Source organism: Aricia agestis, chromosome 4, assembly GCF_905147365.1.
Source record: "Aricia agestis chromosome 4, ilAriAges1.1, whole genome shotgun sequence".
Classification (NCBI taxonomy): Eukaryota; Metazoa; Arthropoda; class Insecta; order Lepidoptera; family Lycaenidae; genus Aricia; species Aricia agestis.
In genome coordinates this window covers 11,160,397-11,179,379 of record NC_056409.1, presented here as the reverse complement: position 1 = coordinate 11,179,379, position 18,983 = coordinate 11,160,397, and the positions used below count along the sequence as shown (strand labels likewise).

The 18,983-nt window shown below is 35.1% G+C and overlaps 1 protein-coding gene across 1 annotated transcript in view; it reads left to right on the top strand.

Moving 5' to 3' along the window:
* LOC121726272 (hemicentin-1-like) overlaps positions 1–18,983 on the top strand; it is a 237,457-nt gene that overhangs the window by 104,426 nt on the left and 114,048 nt on the right. The gene's annotated exons all lie outside the window — the stretch shown is intronic.

The window sequence follows — 18,983 nt, the reverse complement described above, 5'->3', positions numbered from 1 at the left end:
CCGATATCCCCAATTTGCCGGGAATGAGTAAAGCATTTGCCCATGTTAAAAAAGGGGTTATGAAAATAATATACTTACTCTAAAAACACGTAGAGCAGTAAAATTCAAAGAAAGCACATTTATATTAATTTGATATTGTTTAAGAGTAAAGTAAATTATCATAAACATTCATGGGTTGAGCGCAGCTATGGAAACTATTGTTTTATGAACGAAATCTGAATGAGCGAACCCGTCTCAGCAGGGCGTAGGATTTTATTGACGCAGTAAATATTATATTAACAATTGAAGTTAGCTGTTGTTTTCACATTTTATTATTATTTTATGATAATCCGGTACCGTACTCGCTATTGTAACCGTAATAAAACTACTGACTCCTAAACTTGATGTTATTATAGTCGAGGCCTCTTATAAAATAAACTACAAAACCAATATTAAAACACATTACGTTTTACCGAAAGTGTAAAATGACTTGAAGTTCTCATGCTCATGCATGTATACTCTTACCATTTAGTCCATTTAATACAGAGCTACGAATAAATACTTTTAATATCTGCCCGATATTTTGTAGAAATCGAGAAAAAGGTATAAAGCTCTTACTTTATCGTGGTAACTGCTAATGTTGGTTAACCTAATGAATCGAGGGAATCTTAATCAAGTATGATACTCACTTTTGATGCCACGTAGAGCTAAACTTCATACAACACTTTGTTCAAAGTTTAAAATGTTTAAATGCCAGTTACTTTTCGTTACGTTACTCTTCGAAATTATCAGCGAAAGTAATAAAATTCGTTATATGAAATGTACAACGTATGTGTATTCGTGATAAAACAAGGTTATACGAGTTATCTACATTACACCCGTAAATACAAAACAAAAAAGCCGCGTTGGTATATTTAGCGCAGGGTTCCATAATTTCACCGTCATTATTTTTGACTGATAGCGACGACGATGGGACATGATCATTGCCACGTCTATCCTGAAAAATATTTAACGGTTTCGATGTTATTTCAATGCTTACAATATTTAGTATTTATAAAGTTATATTATAGAAAGTAATATTTTGCCTCATTATTATACACAGCCAGAGTAAAAGTTGAGACAAACATCATTATAATATACCCCTGTCTCTCATTTTGTATAAAATACTATGTATTTATTATAAAATATATAGATCTCAATACAGTTAATTATTATTATTTTAATATAATATAATTACATGATTATACGTGGGAGAGCCAAGCTTCGGCACGAATGGGCAGGCTCGACCGGATAAATACCACGTTCTGACAGAAAACCGGCGTGAAACAGCGCTTGCGCTGTGTTTCGCCGAGTGAGTGAGTTTACCGGAGGCTCAATCCCCTAACCCCTACCCTATTTCCTTCCCTACCCTCAACTATTCCCTTCCCTTCCCTACCCTCCCCTATTACCCTATTCCCTCTTAAAAGGCCGGCAACGCACTTGCAGCTCTTCTGATGCTGCGAGTGTCCATGGGCGACGGAAGTTGCTTTCCATCAAGTGACCCGTTTGCTCGTTTGCCCCCTTATTTCATAAAAAAAATTAAAAAAAAATTGCATGTTTACTGTTAAAATTATTTTAGTTTTTGAACATCTTTAAAACTTAATCCCAAACACTGCGCTGAGTTGTTATAGTTGGAAGTTCAACATAATATTTTTATAACGATCACTTCCTGACGGACGGAACCCTAGAAAATGGAGTTACGACCTGATTTCAAATACAAACTTTTTACGCTCACACAATTTTACTCCGGCTTTTATTTTTTATGTCGGATGCTGCATTTGTTTTGTTTGTTGATAGTTAGTGAGATGGGTAGTAAAAAGTTGAACATTTTATAAGTGGGATTCAAAATTGAGATTGTAGGTTACAAAATTTTTAGGTTACGATTCATAAAAATCTACAAGTGTTCGCCAAAAAGTTTCTATTCAGTAACAAATATAGGTTAGTGAAGGCAATAAGAACAAATAAAATTCGCTTTTTATTATTGCTTCTCGTGCTCCGTGTTGCATGTTTGTAGAGTCATAATAACAACTGTTACTAAATGCTCATACACGATACTAATAATAGCTAAACTATTAGTCCAATGCGACGACCGTACTACCTAATGCATTTATGTGTTATTTTAAACTTTAATATTTAAAATTTAATACTTAAAATGCTTTTACTGATAAAGCTTTACGTGAGTAAATAACCATTGCCTTTTTGACCGACTTCCAAAAAGGAGGAGGTAATACGTTCGGCTGTATGTATCTCTTTTTTTTTGTATGTTCAACGAATACTTAGCCGTTTATCGTCCGATTTTGAAAATTCTTTTTTTACCTTTGTATAATATTGCTTTTTAACCCCCTACAAAGAGCAGGGTGTTAATAGTTTGTCGTATCTATCGGTCTGTAACGCCGGGTAGGCCGATTTTGATCTATTTTTTTTTTTGTTAAAAATATAATATAAAGCTGATAATATTATTATGATTAAAGTGTCTGCTAGTTCATCGTCATTAGCCCGTTCCGTACTGGAATATTTTGGTTTAAATACACTTCACATTCGGATTCTGACACTTTTTATTAAACTTTTGAATCGGGGGCTATTTCTATGTTTTTTAATAAAATCCGTACTAATATTATAAATGCGAAAGTTTCTCTGTCTGTCTGTCTGTATCGCTTTCACGCCAAAAATACTGAACCGATTGCAATGAAATTTTGTACACAGTTATTCTAGAGTCTGAAAAAAGGACATAGGCTACATTTTGATGTGGGAAAATATCTTATTTCCATGAAAATATCGATGAAAATTAATTCACGTTGCGCGTGGCCAGCGCTCATCCCGGGGGTCCTTACATAAAATATATTTAAGATTAAAAATCTTAAATATATTTTATGTAAGTATTATATATTATTATAAAAAATCCAGAAATATATCGATGCAATGAACATTTTAGTTCTAATACGATTCAACAGATGGCGTTTTACTTCATTGTAACATAGAACTAATCATATTTATTAGTTATTATGTTTTTGTTTATAGTTTTTAATACGTTAGAATATTATGTTTAATAATATTATCACTTGGTATAATAATAATCAATCTATCTTATCTTATAGAACTCCTACCGCATTTCTAATATATGTGACAAGTTGACAACAGGTCTAAAATAAAGGAGTTCGAGTGTACCGTGTTGGCCTATATTCCATCCAGAAAATATATCAATGCAATCAACATTTTAATTCTAATATATGAAAACAGATGGCGTTTTATTTTTTACTGCATTATTGTAACAGAACTAATCATACCTACTTTATTATATACTAGCTATTTGACCGAGCTTTGTTCGGTATTCGATAAAACATGAATAAAATGACATTTTCTAAAAATGATTCCTAGCTAGATCGATTTATCGCCCCCGAAACCCCATATACTAAATTTCATGAAAATCGTTGGAGCCGATTCCGAGATTCCAATTATATATTTATATATACAAGAATTGCTCGTTTAAAGATATTAGATTGTTTTTATTCATAACCAGCTGTTGCCCGCGACTACGTCCGCGTGGACTTTAGTTTATAGCGCGCGGTGTCAACAAAATTTGTGTCAAATTTAAAAACTTTTTAAAACCCTGGTAACCCTCTTAGGGCCGCGCTACACCGGAATGGCAGCGCTGAAAGTGCTCGCTCGCCGCTGCCATTCCGGTGTAGCGCGGCCCTTAATTAATCAAAATACCGGAAAACAGCTGTGCAGTGTGCACATAATCTATACTAATATTATAAATGCGAAAGTATCTCTGTCTGTCTGTCTGTCTGTCAGTCTCGATTTCATGCCAAACGCCAAAACTACCGAACCGATTGTCATGAAATTTTGTATAGGTACAGATAGTCTAAGTCTTGAGAAAGGACACAGGTTAATTTTTTACTGGAAAAAAGGGTTGTAAAGGGGTGAAAATGCGTAAATTTGTTCAAATTAAGTTAGTTCCAAATATTCATAATAGATGGCGCCGTTCGTCTTCTACATCGCGCTGACGCTTGCTCAAAAGTCTTTCTATAAGACGTGGTATCATCTTACATTTTTAAGTTTCGATTTTTTTCGATTGTTATATCTATTCAACGGAATTAAATAACTTGGTACTTTATCTGTGCAATGACGTAACCTTAAACCTATCAATGATAAATAGTTTATGGGTAAAGTTGTGTAATTGGGGGGCTAAATAAGCTTTAAAATTTGACATAAAATATAAAGTTTAATATAAAAAAATGAAATACTTATTGTGTGCACACTGCACAGATGTATTGATTTAAGGGGTACCAGGGTTTTTTTATAAAAGCTTTTGACACCAATTTTGTTGACATCGCGCGCTATAAACTGAAGTCCACGCGGACGAAGTCGCGGGCAACAGCTAGTTGCTGTTATATTTTTATACGAACTCACTAACTGCTACGTAAATTGGATATAATATTGCATCTATAAAACCAAACGAGTCGCTTTGTTCTTTGCTGAAATGCTCAAATTGTACAGTGTACACTCTGCATGTGGTGACAGCAATTCATAAAATATAACAGTCCTTCTTGTATAATAAGCACCTGCAACATATTAGTATAATACAATTATTATACCGTCCGTTCCCCAAAAGCAAACTTTGTAACTAGTGCAATATTCTGGAAACATCGTTCCGGTGAAATATTGTTTAAACGTTTGAATAAACAAAAGTTTAATTGTTTCCGTCGACACATGCTTTTGGCTTAACATAAATTCGAATGATAAATGCGTGTTGTCTTAACACTGGTACAGTTTTGTAAATGATAAAAAAACTGTTGAAGGCAAAACGGTTTCCGAATGTGAACTAATTTTGTATGCCGAACGAGAAGTGTTGTTTTACGATTTACGCGTTTAAATTATTCAAAGCATAATGACTGACAGTAAAGAGTTTTATTTGCGCTTCGATTTTGTTACTAGCGAGTTAAGGACTCCACAAATATACAGTTACCATTGTAATACTAGGTATTATATTATACAATTTTCTCCATGGTAAATTGATACCTTGCAACTATTAGTGACCTTTCTGTTGTTTTTATTTAAGTACGTAGGTACTGCAAAAATATCAAGGAATCATGATGATAATATATGCGGTAAATTAGTAAATCTTGAATTGCAAATTGCATGGAGAATTGCAAAGCTAGATCTATCGCATAGCTAATTAGTTGAACGATAAAGTTCGACAGATTGTCAGTCCAAGGAGCACGCATCCCAGGGGTGGAGTTAATATGAATGACATAACTGAGGAAGTTGTGGGGAACATAATATGGACGTAGTTTAGTTCACATCAGAGGTACATTCTTAGGGCAGAAACACAATATTCGCCAATGTTGACAGTACGATCGCGCAACGAAATAATTGTGATTTTAGATCCCTTGAATCTATCAACAATTTGTTGCAGTCTGCAGATATTTTACACAATAGTTAAGTTTTTATTACAACCTTTTATGCTTATTATTTTACCAACTCTAGTCTTATACGTGCAGTTGGTATCGTTTCATGTTTATGATTAACGTTTACGACTTTTCTAATTTCATAATTTTCGGTCTGGGTTTGTGTGTTTTGAATAAAAGCTTTATTTTTATGACTTTAAATACTTATGGTTTTCGTGGTCTCTGTGGCCAATCAAAAGCTGTTTAACCTCCAAAGTATGTATTTAAATAAAAATTATTAATAGACTGCGTTTTCTTTGGTTATGTACATCTTTAGTTTTTTTTTTTTATATAATTTTGTTGTAAAAAGAGTTTTTATTAGCAGGTGTCCCTTGCAAACTTAGTACTACGCATTAGGTATGTTTGAAATTTCTTTTTGTTTTCTTTTCCCTTTTCCTCAGGGAAATATAGTTTCATTACCAAACCTTTTTCCCACATTTATTTACAATATTTCCCAACATTACATATTTGCACGCCAGTCGGAAAGATCGTCTAATCGAGTGTAAAGACATGACTGAACATAGAAGATACAATATACGAAACGAGCGGGGGGTATATGTCCCACTGTCATGGCACGCTTTACTGTGCTTTATCACGCGCGCCCAACTGACACTGTTTTATGTCGTGGTTCCGTATATTTTTGTTGCATAATAATGTAAGTGAGCATTTTTAAGGTTACAATGTCTTCGTCAAAATAGATATAATTACATAGTACCATTTGGTAAAGTAGTATATTAATTTAAGAAAAGGATTAAGTACACAGGGTGCAATTAAACCTTCCGGCCAAATTTGTTTTAGGGCTTAGGTATCAGAAGGAGAGTCTATTTAACCAAAAAAAAAAATTGGTTAATTTTTTACAATAACATAATACATATTATTTTAATTAAATTCCTTGCTGAACGGTTGTAGCGGTGGGTAGAGCGGGGGTGACGCGGGGTGTGACGACGGGAAGACGCGGGGGCCACGCGCCTGCGACGCGTAGTGTCCATTACTTGTGGTGTTTTAGGATAACTTTCGGAAGCTATTTCTCAGCATTTTAGTACTGAGTGATTGGCGATATATAATATATTATATACACGTGTATTTTTATTCTTAACAAAGATCATTATATTAAAATTTGGCCGGAAGATTTAAATTATAATTGCACCCTCTATACTTCCAGAGGTTAAACATTCTTTTGCTTTTTTATAGTTTTCATTTCAAACTTTTTTACTAACATTTTTTATTATCATTTTTGTAAAACATCTGAAAAGTAAGGCTATTTTCTATAATCTTTCTTATGGAACAAAGTTATCTGGGATGCACTTATTGGAGCTCTTACAAACTCTCGGTAACTCTTTGGAAGAAAAGAAAAGTTTGCGACACTGATGTTTCCAACAATATGCGATTAAAGTTAGGTATTTTTTGCCTTAAAGGCTGGCTTTTAATATTGCAACTCAGATTTTTAGTACCTAACTAGCTTTTTCGATATAGATTGGCCGGGAGGGTAGTGCGACCGTTGTGTAAATCATATCGGCTCCGTGTTTATTTGCGTTTTAAAATATAAAAACAAACCATTTAATGAATAGTAATAAAAAATCAGAGTCATATAGTGACAATGATTAAGTTATATTGTTATCTTTACACAAAACCAGTGATCTAAGAAAATATTACGTGATAAAAACAGCTGAAGTTGTACGAACAATTTAGAACAAAAAGTGCGTAACAACAGTGCAAATCAGTAAAACCAGTGCTTAAAACCCTAAACCTAACTTTCTATACAAAAAATAAGAGACTATACAAGCAAAATATCACGGACGAAGACCTTGGAAAAACAATAAGCTTACAAAAAGAAAGTAATGAACTAGAAATTGAAAGAAGAATTCAAAAAACTTGGAATCGTTATTGGGGATTAAAAGAAATTTTTAAAAGTAATATGCCTGTAGAGCTGAAGAGCAAGTTACTGAACTCCATCCTTCTACCATGCTTGACTTATGCTTGCCAAACATGGAAATTCACCGCGAAAGCCAAACATAAAATTCTGACCTGCCAGCGAGGATTAGAGAGAAACATGCTCAAGGTAAGAAAACTAGACAAGATCCGTCACACAAAAATAAGAGCAATAACAAAAGCCACAGATGCATTGAACTACGCACAAAAAATGAAATGGAGATGGGCGGGTCATATAGCAAGGCTAGACGACAATAGATGGACCTACAAAATCTCCAGATGGAACGGACCTCAAGGAAAAAGAAAGAGAGGAAGACCTCTCACCCGATGGGACGATGATATCAAAAAAGCAGCGACTTTTTTGACAAATTGGTGGCAAATAGCCCAAGACAGAGAAAAGTGGTCATCCTTGGAGGAGGCATTTACCCAATCCGGGGACCTTTGTTAATACTTAGTTGATAAGAATCTTTGTAGCTTGGACAAATAAAGGCTTTTTTATTTTTTTTATTTAACTAGCTTTTTCCTGCGGTTCCGCCTAGTAAAAACATTAGGACACGTGTATTTTTATCCTAAAAATTTGGTGTTTTAGTGGGCTACAGCCTATGTTTTTATTAAAAGCGTAAATAGCATTGCAGACTTCACCAGTTTACATTCAGTTGTTGTTGCATCTTACAGTAAATAGCACCCATTCCTATCGTAACAAATCCTAACTTGCATCAACTATCCTGCTCAACTAATGGCCAGACCGCACTACGCGACATGGCACGACGCGCCACTTCACATTCACTTCACATTCACTTCACGTCAATTTTACGAACGCGAATCTGATGTTTTACAATAGTTACGCACCTAGGGCAGGAAACATGTGATCTGAGGCTTTCTTATTTAATGAAATTGTGCGTATACTATTTTTCTCATCGACGGAGGCGGAAAACGGCAACATCGGTAAGCGCAGCGGGAATAAAGTTGACGTTTTCCGCCCGGAGGTGAGAAAAAAATTTTTTTTTACGTTGTCATCAGTAAATATCATATTATTATTACTATGACGCATTATAGATACGAGTGATTTAAAAAAACGCCCAATAATAGAGCGACAATTGCGTGGTCTAAACTATTACTTGCTTGTACAATATTTAATGAAACCTATCGATTACCACAAAACTTTATAATGATGATGAAACTTTTATTTCTAAACTATATAATGATGATATGAAGAAAAAAATCGGCCAAGTGCGAGTCGGACTCACGAACGAAGGGTTCCGTACCGTTATAGACGAGAAATAGGACAACAATTGTGTTTTTGTATGGGTTTAAATTTTTATTTTATTTACTTAAATATTATTATTAATTATTAAAGTAGACATATAACTTAGAAGGCTTTTTTTAAATTTCAAGTGCAAAGCTGTTGCCATTATTGATTACGAGCAAAAAAGGTCAAAAGAATAACGTTTGTTTGGGAGACACCCTTAAATAATATTATTTTATTTTTAGTTATTGTTGTTTTAGCGGCAACAGAAATACACAATCTGTGAAAATTTCAGAAGTCTAGCTATAGCAGCTATTGAGTTACAGCCGGGAGACAGACAGACAGACGGACAGACATCGAAGTCAAAGTTATAATAGGGTCCCGTTTTTACCCTTTCGGTGCGGAACCCTAAAAACTGTAGGTAGGTACTTAACTAGTAGATCATAAAATATAATAATCCAATAATTATTAAGTAAATGAGTATTGTAATTATATGCAACTCCGTCTACAAAGTACGCCGTTCTTATATTTATTCTTGTTGTAAAAAATTATTTGCGTGTACTAATTCTGGGTATAATATTATGTATTGTTAATATTATAATATGTAGATTGTTGAGATTAACTGTCGTCAACTGAAACCAAAACTACAAAGCGCATTGTATGGTAAATATCAAAATTATAAATTAGTTGTCTAGTCAACGTTGCGCTTTTAGGAGATATATGAATGCTTCATATCACTTATCAGGATAATAACAGTATTATAATTACACTAGATGTCCTGTGCGGCTTCGCCCGCGTAAATTAGGAATTTTACGGAAACCGTACATTTACCCATAAAAAATAGCTCTTATGTCCCTACTCCCTTCACTTGGTCTACTCTATATCTGTGCCAAATATTGCCATAAAAATTGCTCCAGTAGTTCGTAATTTCTAATATTTCCCCCGTTTTTCCACATTTTCCTGAGTTTCTTCGGTCGTATTAGTCTTAGCCTATAGTCTTACGGCCGTTCCCAATATTTGATCTATCTCTGGTTTTGCCCTACTAGAGATAGGAATAGTTCACATTAGACATTAGAGACATATTATATTTTATGTCAATTGTGAGCTATTCCTATCTCTAGTAGGGCAAAACCAGAGATAGATCAAATATTGGGAACGGCCGTAACTCGATAAATGAGCTATCTAACACTGAAATAAGTTTTTAAATCGGACCTGTAGTTCTTCCGATTCCCTTCAAGCAAACATACTTTTCAGGTTTATAATATTAGGTAGGTATAGATTTGTTTTAAAATTATCGCTTGACAAACTCGAGTCTCGATCCAAAAGACTATGAAAAGTACCAAATAACATGGTATAATATGGTAGTGATGATGATGATGATGATGAATGTAACTTGCAAAGTAGCATATGCTTTCATTTCTTAAAACAACGCCGAAACTCCCAAACTTGTATCTATAAAGAATCAGGAGTTCTCTCAGCACCTTCCGAACCACGGTATACCCGGTTTACCTCGGTGCAAAATCTTACTTTTAAGTAGCATATGCTTAGAATACATCTCACGCAACCGAAGTCACCACATATTGTTTCCCTATAAATTTTGAGGAGTTCCCTCGATTACTTATGGATCATTCATCAGATCACCACTTTTGTGAATATAATACCAAATTGGGATGATACCCTATATACGAAAAGAAAAATTTTGAAAATCGGTTCACAAACAGCGGAGTAATCGTTAAACATAAGAAAACGAACATAACACCTCCCCCATTTTGAAAGTCGATTAAAATTGTAGACTTTGTGTTATTCTGTTGTATAAGCTATATTATTGCAAAGTTTCATTAAAATCCGTTCAGTAGTTTTTGCGTGAAAGAGTAACAAACATCCATACATCCATACATCTATACATCTATACATCCAAACAAACTTTCGCCTTTATAATATTAGTAGGAAGTAGGATGTAAGCGCAATCTTAATTATAAAATTCTCGTGTCACAATGTTAGTTACCGTACTCCTCCGAAACGGCTGTACTGATTTTAACCAAATTTTATATGCATATTCAGTGGGTCTGAGAATCGGCTACTGGCTACTTTTTATATTGATAAGTGCATTTGTTGAATAAATAATAGTAAATTATTACAACTCGAGACTGACGGCGACGGGACCATTGTGTGTGCGACGACGGGATAGCGATGGACGTTGCCATGGTGACATTTAGTCACTTCCATGTCACTTTAAATAATATTATGGACGAAATACTTTATATTATGGCAAAACAACATTTGCCGGGACAGCTAGTGTTTTTATAATTCTATCGAACTAGAAAATTTTTGTTTTACATTAACGTAATTTTTGTAATTAAATAAGAGGTCGAATCATATAATGGTAGAAATGAGGTTCTTAGAGCTTTACACACAGAAATATTACATTAATCTTACGCAGCAACAATGCTAATATGACATGCACTTCATATAATTATGTACTAAGTACAATATATTTAATAAAAATCTTATAAGTCGTGTTCTCATACGCTCTTGGATAATCTATTTAATTTTATCAAAATAATTACGTATCAAACGATACTGAACCCTAAAAGCTTTTAGTATTCTTACGTATATCGGCCATCATACATCAAACGTTCGTACAACCTCCGGTCGATACAGTTTTATGAGATTATAAAGTATAATTTACGTCGCTATGTTTTATATGACGTTAACATGACATTTGTATATAATATGTTTATTTTCGGAACCTATTAGCGGCTGAATTCGTGTGGCCTAATGAGTTTCCACTGTTTCACAGAACTATGATTATGGCTGGGGCAATTTTTGTTGATTAAAACGATTTGAAATTAATAAAAGGATTGCGCAACTTTAAATAGAGTTAAAGAATTATATCAGTTTATTTTTTAATAAAACATTCATGAGATATTATAATATGACCGTGACTGAGTTAGATAATGAATTCCATCCAAAAAAATCTGTTTAACCAAACCGAAGCTAAGATGTCCCACGGATGCCTTCCAAAAGTCCGGGATTTATTAATTGCTCATGAGTATTTCTTTACACTGATATAATAACAATAATAATAATTTATTCTATACTGTACTCGGCGAAACATGGCGGTAGCGGTCATTGACACCCTTTCAAAAACTAATCATTTTCTATATAAACCGCGATTGACAATGAATTTATACGTGGGAGAGCCATGCTTCGGCATGAATATGCTGGCTCGACCGAAGAAATCCCACGTTCTCACAGAAAACTGGCGTGAAACAGCGCTTGCGCTGTGTTTCGCCGAGTGAGTGAGTTTACCGGAGGCTCAATCCCCTACCCTATTCCCTTCCCTACCCTCCCATATTCCCTTCCCTTCCCTTTCCTCCCCTATTACCCTATTCCCTCTTCAAAGGCCGGCAACGCACCTGCAGCTCTTCTGATGCTGCGAGTTCCCATGGGCGACGGAAGTTTCTTTCCATTAGGTGACCCGTTTGCTCGTTTGCCCCCTTATTTCATAAAAAAAAGTGTCAGATATTGTCAATCGCGGTTTACTTATATGGAAAATGACAAGTTTTTTGACAGGTAGTCAATGACCGCTACCGCCATGTTTCGCCGAGTACAGTATAGTATTTTTTATACCTTGCTCATTTATCAATGAACTGGTAGCAAAAAAACTTATTTACCTACATAATATCAACCACGTGTTCATTACGTATAAGTTACATAAAGGCCAAACAATTGCTATAAATCACCTTATATGCCCGAGGCTAGTCGAGAGGCACGATAGGTTTTATCTGACCCAATAAATTCGTTTTACGAGTCGAGTCTTCCGAATTTGACTCTGATTTTAATAACTCTTCCCTTTATGATATTCATTTGTCCTTTCACCCTCCGTGTACTAGGTGACTAATGTCACCATGCTGTACTAGGTGGGGTATAACATACCCCAACAATGAAAGGCAGCTAAATTCGAAAAATTGTTCCTTGTGATTGTAAAATAATAAGTAATTATATTTAAATATCTAATAATGAATTGGTTTAAGTAAAGTAAATTCAATTTTACATTATAAAATACCTTTTTTAAGCAAAAGTACAAAAACTTGACTTTTTCTTCAAACTGTAAACTATGAAATCTTTTCTTCAGTACAAAAATCAAATGAAACCTATTGCAATCAAATTCTTCTCAATTTCTAAGACAAGACTATATTTAGTTTTAACCTATTTATAATATCAATTTAAAATAAACAATATGAAATAGATCTTGGTCACTTAAGTTTCCGTAATATTGACAGTTATTTAGACAGAAAAATTAGTATGTAAAATAATTAATATAGACATATTATATTTTTTGCAAATGTGCCCAGTATTCCTATATAATATTAGTATAGGCCATATCCAGTATCACTGATTTGATCTTTATAACCAGCCGATTCTTGTTCGGAATTCATTAGCTCAGCGTCACAATCATCATCTTCTTCTCGTAAAATATATATTTTTTCGATAACCGAGACATTTTTAGCAAAAGTTATACCAGAAAATAATATTTCATCAAGTTAAACACCAGCTACGTGCTGTACTAGATGGGGTATGTGATACCCCAGTGCACTTTAATCACATGTAACAGAATTGGTGATAGACGTAGGACTGAATATTTGGTAGGAATTAAAGCAGCATCGTCTTATTTGCAGCTATTGAGTAAACCAACTCGCATACTTTTTTCGTTTAAAAATGCTATCAATTTTTTTAGTGCTGGGGTATGTCATACCCCACCTCGTACACGGAGGGTTAATGAGTTTTGTGTGGTTACGCCCGTTTTGTTTATATGAATTATGAATGTTGAAAATTAAAATTCTGCGGATATTGGGAATACTAGTAAACTAACATATTTTATCACAACTATTAAATCATTTAGCATGACTGTATAAAAAATATCCACAGCCGAACATATAACCTCCTCCTTTGTGGAATTTTAGAGTAGTTTAAGAGTAGTTAAAAATAATATAGGAACACGAAAACGTATGAACCTACTGAATAAAACGACGGCTCCTAGTGTACTTAAGTTTATCATTATAATTCATTCACGTTTAAAATTCAACAAGCAATTTCAAAATACAGTCGAGAAACGTAAACCATTGGCGCATTCAGGTAATTAAAAATCAATTCCTCAAAACGTCACACTACTAAATCGCTTACACGTAATCTATTTTCCGTTGGGAAACTTAGCTGTTATAGCCTGTTTAAAAGGCGTGAAGCGTCTGCAATTAGTAGCCGCATGAAAAACCCGATTCACCTAAAATGAACCCCACAACAAACGGAATTGCATGAAATTAGTTTCATTAGTGTTCAAACCGCAAACTATCGTTGAAGTCTCACCGAGAAAATTACTTTCCTCGGTCTTAAATAGCAATTTTTATATCCCAGCACGCTACGGCGTATCGATAAAGTGCTCTATAAAACGTACGTTGCGGAATAGTGCTTCAATTTTGTGTTATAGTATAAGTACTAAAGATAATTTGATAATATTTGAGAATAAGTTTCAGTCAGCTTTATTTTTGTCACAAAAATATTATGGGAATGAAATCTTTTCTTAGTTTTCAAGACCTATGAATAAACAAGGAGAGAATATTGCTTATATGCTGCACTGGTCCACGACGGTCGAGCAGGTCGTGGACTACATCAGAAGCAAGACCCCCTTCGTCTTGAGGGTCGAGCGCTTGGAGTCCCGCCACAAAGTGAATTTTAGTTCCTTTGTGGTGAGAGTCCCGACGCACCATCTACCGACCTTCGAGAAGGAGCAGTTCTGGCCGATTGGAGTCGTCTACAGGAGGTTCCGAGGACGACTTCCGAACACGTCGCGCCCCACGTCGCAGACAATATACGGTGGCTACTAGTAGGCGGAAGTTTGAAGTTTGGAAACCATGGAGTAGACCCCTTAGCCAAGACATTTTCTTTATCGCTTCTCTATACAGTGTGTTTGTGTAAACACCGTTATCCTTGAAACCATCAAATGAGACCGTCAAAATGAACAACTTTTTCTATAAGAACTATGCTGGGAATTCAAAAAAATCCGTCTTCATACCCATACAAATTGCCGATCCGGGCATCCGTATGGGTATGAAGACGGCATTTTTTTTTTGAGTTCCCAGCATTGTTCTCATAGAAAAAGTTGTTCATTTTGACGGTCTCATTGTGTGATGTCTCATGTTTACACAAACACACTGTAGAATCGCTGATCAAAATGTATGGAATTGACATTCTAGTTCGTGAATAATATGACTTTGACGTCCAACTCGTCTAATGTCAATTCTATACATTTTGATCGACGATTCTATAAAGAAGCGATAAAGAAAAAGTCTTGGCTACAAGCTCTGATCCGTATCAATTCTCACACACTTGAACTCAGCTCACTCTAAGTGATACGAATTGAGCCTCGGGATCTTTTCACTTCTTTCCCTACTCCAACTTGAGCTCGTTCGACGACCACGTTTCATAGAGCCATGCTTTCATGCAAATATGGAATTAATTTTGATGAAAATTTATCCATTACCCCAAAAATTTACAGCATGTTGTCCGTGACGCGAAATGAAATTTCTGTGTTGCCAAAGAACTTTGTGTTTATGAATGTCGTCCGTAGAATATGAGGTTTAATAATTTTAATTACATCTTTTGTCGCCAACCTCAAAGTTTTCGTGAATAGGTTTTGTTTAGTATGTTAATTATTAATAGTATTCCTTGTTACTTTTAAAGCGATATTACTATTGTTTTACAGTATTTGAAGTGGTTTAGACCACTGTTGTTGCTATTCAAACTTAAAAGGGCTAAGCTAGCTTTGTTAAAATAGTACAGTAGTTTATATTATAATATAGCTTTTGCCCGCGGCTTCGCTCGCGTGGAATTCGAAAATCGTGTACAATACGAATATTCTTGAAAATCTGCTTTAGAAGCATGATGTTTTTCCAAGACCAAAAGTAGCCTATGTTACTCTTCATTATTTCAACTAAGTCGATGCCAAAAATCAAGTCAATTGGTTGCTTCGTTAGGCTGTGAAGAAAGGACAAACAAACAAACAAACAAATACACTTTCGCATTTATAATATTAGTATGGATAGTTGTTTCCCGCGACTTCGTAGGCGTTAGCATAGTATAATAACGGAAATGGATAATTCTCTCCATTTTATGGCCCCTTACTCAAATGGTAAAAAACGGAACCCGATTACAAAGATATAATATCAGCCTGTCCGTCTGTCCATATCCAGGCAAAGCCTCCCTCATATAATAATTATAAAACACTCGAAATCTGTATGTTTCACATGTTCCACTATTAATTCATATCTTAGGTAGGGGCAGGCGTAAAACCTCCCACATATTAATCAAACGACACGCAAAATCTGCATGTTTAGTTTTGGTTGATTCATTTCACTTTTAATAAGTAACTTAGTTTGATTCTAAAGAAGGAGAACTAAAACTTAACACTAACGACGCAACAACATCTTGCTTGGCAACATTACCAGGAGGGGGGGGGGGGGGGTTTGGGAGGGGGGGGGGGGGGGGGGGGGTTTGGGAGGGCGCAGCCCCCCCAAGTAAGGCCGGGAGCAAAGATCTCGCATATTAATCCAATGACACTCGAAATCTCTATATTTAGTTTAGGTTAGAATAAATTCACTTTTAATCAATAACTTACTTTGTTGCTAAAAAAGGAGAATTAAAACTCAATACTAATGACGCGACGCCATTTTGCTAAGCAACATTACCAGGAGGGGCAGGGGCAAAGCCTTCCGCCTATTGATCAAACGACACTCAAAATCTGTTTGTTTAGTTTTGGTTAGATTCATTTCATTTTTAATAAATAACTTAGTTTGTTTTCAAAGAAGAAGAACTTAAACTCACACTAACGACGCGACACCATTTTGCTTAGGTGCATTACCAGGAAAAGGGGGGGTTGAGAGGGCGCAGCCACCCCAAGTAGGGGCAGGTGCAAAGCCTCCCGCATATTAATCAAACGACACGCAAAATCTGCATGTTTAGTTTTGGTTAGATTTATTTCACTTTTAATAAATAACTTACTTTGATTCTAAAGAAAGAGCAGTAAAACTCAACACTAACGACGCAACACCATTTTGCTTAGCAATATTACCAGGAGGGGGAGGGGGGGTTTGGGAGGGCGCAGCCCCCCCAAGTAAGGCCGGGAGCAAAGATCTCGCATATTAATCCAATGACACTCGAAAACTCTATATTTAGTTTAGGTTAGAATAAATTCACTTTTAATTAATAACTTACTTTGTTGCTAAAAAAGGAGAATTAAAACTCAATACTAATGACGCGACGCCATTTTGCTAAGCAACATTACCAGGAGGGGCAGGGGCAAAGCCTTCCGCGTATTGATCAAACGACACTCAAAATCTGTTTGTTTAGTTTTGGTTAGATTCATTTCATTTTTAATAAATAACTTAGTTTCTTTTCAAAGAAGAAGAACTTAAACTCACACTAACGATGCGACACCATTTTGCTTAGGTGAATTACCAGGAAAAGGGGGGGTTGAGAGGGCGCAGCCACCCCAAGTAGGGTCCGGGGCAAAGTCACCCGCATATTAATCCAATGACACTTGAAAACTATATCTTTAGTTTATGTTACAATAATTTCACTTTTAATAAATGACTTAGAAGATCCTAAAGAAAGAGAATTAAAACTCGGCACTAACGACGCAACAAATAGCAAAATTACCAGGAGGGTGGAGGGGGGGGATTGGGGCGGCACAGATGCTAAGTTTGAATAAGGCATATATATATCTGCAAAAACCGTATTCAAATCGGATCAGTAGTTTTCGTGTTAAAGAAAAAAAAATTATACAAAATCTTGCCCCCTCTTTCTCTTTTGTCCCCTTAGAGGGGTACGGGGATTTTTTTTTTAAACCAGATATTTAATTGGAAAATACAGTTTATAATATGATGTAACTTTATGATAAGAAGGGGGATGGACTATATGGTTAAACCATATAATAAAGAAAAATTTAACCTTCATCTTCAAAATTCATTTAATGGCCTAAATATAGAAGAAAAGGACACAGAAGTAATATATAAAAACATTAAAGACAGTATCGCAATAGCTAATAATAAAATAAAATATTCCCACACCAAACACAAGAAGTTAACTGAAGAGACTTTAAAATTAATCAATGAAAGATCCAATTTGCAGAAAGGTACAATAGAATATAATAATGTTGATAAAATAGTTAAGCGAAAAATCAGACGAGACCTAAGAAAACTAAATACTTTAATAGTTAAAAACGCTTTAGAGCAAAATACTTCATTAAGAGTTGCAAAAAATGGAGTAAACCACAGAAAATTTTGGATAAGCTATTTAAAAGACGAACAAGGAAAAAAACAAAGAAGTAGAGAAAAAGTAATGGAAATTAGTACTAAATTTTATAAAAATCTATACAGCGACAGCACAAAAATATTTGAAAATATTAATTACACCTGCCCTGATACAGTTCCATTAATATCAGAACAAGAAATACACAAAGTCATTCTCAGCTTAAAGTATAATAGAAGCCCAGGAGAAGATGGTATTACCTCAGAAACCCTGAAAATTTGTGAACCAATTATTCTTCCACATTTATGCAACCTTTTTAATAGAATCTTAAAAAAAGGCACTCTTCCCGACCAGTTTTGTAGTTCCAACATAATACTTCTACATAAAAAAGGAAATAAATCCGACATATCAAATTATAGACCTATTAGTTTAGTATCACATATATATAAAATTTTCATAAAAATAATACAGAATCGCATAGACTGTCAGTTAGATTATCACCAGCCTCCTGAACAAGCCGGCTTTCGGCCTGGTTTCTCAACTACGGATCACATCCATACTTTAAATCAAATTATAGAAAAGTGTCAAGAATTTAACCTCCCATTATATTTAGCCTTTATCGACTTTAATAAAGCTTTTGACAGCATATATCATAAAAGCATCTTTTCAGCTCTCAACAAACAGGGTATTGAACCTATTTACGTAGACTTGCTTAAAACAATTTACCGAAGAAGTACAGCCGCCATTAAATTACAATCTGCAGGCCCAAGATTTTCTATCGAGAGGGGTGTTAAACAGGGTGACCCAATTTCTCCACGCCTTTTTACGAGCGCCTTAGAGGAGGTTTTTCAGAAAGTCTCGATTGGCTGGGGAGACAAAGGTGTTGTTATCGGCAAGAAAAGGTTAACAAACCTTCGCTTCGCCGATGATGTAGTTCTGTTTGCCACTTCAGTTCAAACCCTACAGTCAATGCTAGACGACCTCAGCATGGCGAGCCTCGAGGCGGGACTTCAAATGAATCGAACAAAGACCAA